The sequence below is a fragment of the Dipodomys spectabilis genome, unplaced genomic scaffold (genome assembly GCF_019054845.1).
Source record: "Dipodomys spectabilis isolate Male_0828 unplaced genomic scaffold, ASM1905484v1 ptg000027l, whole genome shotgun sequence".
Classification (NCBI taxonomy): domain Eukaryota; kingdom Metazoa; phylum Chordata; class Mammalia; order Rodentia; family Heteromyidae; genus Dipodomys; species Dipodomys spectabilis.
The window spans coordinates 395342-399162 of NW_024870704.1; the positions used below are offsets into that span (position 1 = coordinate 395342).

At 33.7% G+C, this 3821-nt stretch overlaps 1 non-coding gene across 1 annotated transcript; it reads left to right on the forward strand.

Moving 5' to 3' along the window:
- Positions 1–1469: 1469 nt before the first annotated feature.
- LOC122104614 lies at positions 1470–1576 on the forward strand. The gene has a single exon (XR_006146963.1). It is a non-coding gene; the product is annotated as a U6 spliceosomal RNA (small nuclear RNA).
- The last annotated feature ends 2245 nt before the right edge of the window (positions 1577–3821 follow it).

A 3821-nucleotide genomic window follows, 5' to 3' on the forward strand; every position in this document is an offset into this window, starting at 1 on the left:
ACAATGAAAAAGAAAAATTAATAAAAAGAACAAAATTTTTAAAAATATATAAAATAATCTTGTAGAAGATTAAAAAAATAAAAGAAAAATAATTTTAGGTCACAGGTTAAAGTATCTTATCCATTCCAATGATTCCTATGAGATAAAATTTATAGTAGAAGTAAAAGTGAAAAGGAACTCCTAGATATGTTATTTTACCATTTAGAATGGCAAAGAATAATATCATGTCACCGTTATAACTCTTAAAGAATGCAAGGTTAACCGATGGTTGCTTTCATGTTCCCACAAAACCAGTAGATCCTGAAGCATAATAGTAGCCCAGCAGAAATTCTAAGTAGCAGACATGGGGCATGGAAGAGAAAGAGAGGAAATGAGACAGAGTGAAAGAGAGAGAGAAATATCATAATATTGAAAGTGAATAATAGATAAACAGGAGCTGCATGAGAATATTCATACTGCTATCTTTAGACTCTATGTGTACATTTGCAGGTATTTGATATTTGTAATCCATCAACATGAAATATAAAGTTATGTTGATAAAAATAAAAGTGACTCAGAAGAAATTATAAATGCAAAAACGATCTTCACAGCAGTAAACTCTCAGAGATATTTCATGACTTTGAAAAGGATAAAGTGGCTGAAGTTACTATAAATTTAGAAGCACAACAATTCACAAAAATAGAAAAAGATACTTATATATTTCCTTATATAACCCAAAGCAAAAGGAAAATGTTGTTTAGATGATTTTTTTAAAAACACAGTCTCTCAAGTGCTAGGAAGTTGGCTCAGTGGTAGAGTGCTTGCCTTTCATGCATGAGGCCCTGGGTTTGATTCCTCAGCACCACATAAGTAGAAAATGATGGAAATGGTGCTGTGCCTCAAGTGTTAGCGCTAGTCTTGCCTGAGGAACAGCACTCAGGCCCCAGAGTTCAAGCCCCATGACCAACAAAGTCAAAATAAAACAAAACAAAACAAAACACAGTCTCTCACATTTGTGGCCTCAACTCTGTAATACTGTTGCTTCAACCTAGGGCTTCTCATTAACAAAATTTCTATAAATTCTGAAATGTACATACTTAGTACTATACGTCTGCTAACATAAATCTTAAATACATTATAGAAAATTTGATACCTGCCAAACAGTCCTAATTTTGGCATATTTAAGCAAATTCCTAAAATTAAATAGATATAAAACACTAAAATTTTTAACAACCATTAACACTTGCTGCTGTGTTCATTATGACATGTGCCTTGTATAGAACAATTGAATTATTTCCCCTACACATCTCTTGAACCGCAAATATCTGGAATTATTTTGTTTTTGACATGTCCATCTTGACATTATTCTTAAATGTGTGCTTATGTAAGAAGTACATGGTTCTAAAATTTCAAAATTCTTCTAAACTTACTTTTTTTTGAATTGCCTAGTTTAAGAAAATCAATTACACTTTATATATAAAAAATATTCTGTGCTCAATTCAGCATCACATAAACTAACATTGTAATGATACTGAGAAGATTAGCATGGCCCCTGTGCAAGGATGACAGGCAAATTCCTGAAGCATTCCATAGTTTTACAACAATAGATGCTGGAGGGGATGTGAACAGAAGCGAACCTTACTGCATTCTTGGTGGGAGTGTAAACTTTTTCAACCATTTTGGAAATTAGTATGGAGGTTCCTCAAATGACTCCACATAGATCTCCCCTATGATCCACAAATCCCACTTTGGGGCATTTAACCAAATGATCACAAACAAGACCATACTAAAACTATCAGCACAACTACTACAATTATTGCAGCATTATTTAAGATAACTAAGATATGGAACCAACCCTGATGCTCCTCAGCAGAAGAATGGATCAAGAGGATGTGGTTTATATAAACAATGGAATTCTATGCCTCCATCAGAAAGAATGGCATCACCCAATTTGTTAGAAATTGGAAAGATATGGAAAAAATATTAAGTGAAGTAAGAAAAATCCAAAAGAACACAGGTCCCATGGTTTTCTTAATTTTCAATAACTAATATATGTATAGTATAAGCAGAAAAGGTCAAAAGGTATGTCCATATGACCAGATAACATAATGTTCCGGGAAATGAAACCCAAGATAGGGATACAAGAATTTTTCTCCTTTTTGCTATTGTTTCTAATGTACTTATAATGTGCAATGTGATTTTTTGTGTCTTTTTATAGGTTCCTCCCCATGCTATAACAACTGTTTTCACTGTATTTGAAGTTGGTGCGCCTATATCTTGTATATATGCTCTTCTAATTTGGGGAGAGGAAGGAAAAAATAAAAATGCCTAAATAGGGATACAGGTTGACCCATTGTAACAATGAGATGCACAAGACACTATGCTGAAAAATGAACGTAACAATTTAGGCAGGGGAAGGGGGGGAGGGGAGTGCACTTGTGGAGGTCCGAGGGAAGGAATGGTAGGGGAAAAATAAAGGAGGAGGTAACAATGCTTGTTAGGAATTGTTCTCATAACCTAGCTCATGTAAATATGACCCCTGTGTACAGTATTTTTACAATAAAAAGTATAAAACTTTTCTAAGAGGGAGGAGTTTATTTCCTTTATTTTGCTTATATAATATCGTTAACAAAGAAATTAATGCAAAACACTGATATGAAGATATTTAGAGTGGATGTATGTGTGTATGTGTGTGTGTGCACGCGCGCGCAAGTAGCATGCGTGTACAGGAAATTGCATTTCTGTTGGCATGCTCAGAATTTGAAATCGTGGCTTCAAGGTCTTGCTAGTCCTTTCCTCTCTAGATTGGTGAGCTACTATATAAGCTACATCTTCATTCTTGGCCCTACGCTAGTTCAATAAATTTTTGAAAAATTATCTCATGAATTTATTTTGCCCTGATTGGGTTCCAACTGTTATCCACAGATCTCGGGCTCTTGAGTAGATGTCCGGAGGAGTTAGGATTACAGGTGCGACCATCCAGCACAAGGTTTTCAGAATAATTTCAAAAGTAGAAGAAAATTTACTTCACAGGGTCCTGTTTTATCATCTCCTACTTTGAAAGCATTTTGGGTGATTATATATGAATTTTTTAGGTTTTTGATTCTTAAAAGTCAGTTAATGATAATATTTAAAAGTTTTAGTACTTTTTAAAAAGGAAACTGGAAGTTTCCTCAATTTATAAGCTCAACTCTACATGATAACCCAATCTCACCAACACAGTCTGTGTTGAAGACAAAATGTAACAGAAAACAATCACCATGGACATTAATTGCTATGCTATTATTTCTTGGACAATATGAATATTGAATTGAGAGTGTAAGAGAATGGAGAGATTTTACCTACCTTTTGTGTACTGCTAAAAGGCTTTTGGAAACTTTGCCTCATTTCCTTTCTCACTGTATGTCTTTGGGTCATCTACTTAAGGCATTTAATTACAATTTTTCCCAACAGTAAAATGGTAATAACATTAGCATTATAACAAATATTATCTTAAGAATTAAGGGAAATAAAACTTGTAAAGTACTTAACCTAAACTTCTGTGAAGGAGCTTTGAGTTTAGCCAGCAGTTTTTTTTAAATACTAAATAGAATGCAATAAGCATTACAAAAACCATTACATGTAGTGAGAAACCAGAAGTAATGTTATCTATTGACCATGTTCTGCTTCCAAGGAAACCAGGGTGATAACTTCTTATTCTGTAAGTCAAACTGGTTATCTTATATCTTACGTCTTGGTAGTGTAAAATTATCAGGGAAAGAATAATGAATGAATGTTGTAGACTGAGGTGAAGTCCATATGAAAATGTGAAAAACTGATAAAACATAAAAGTACCTTCGCGA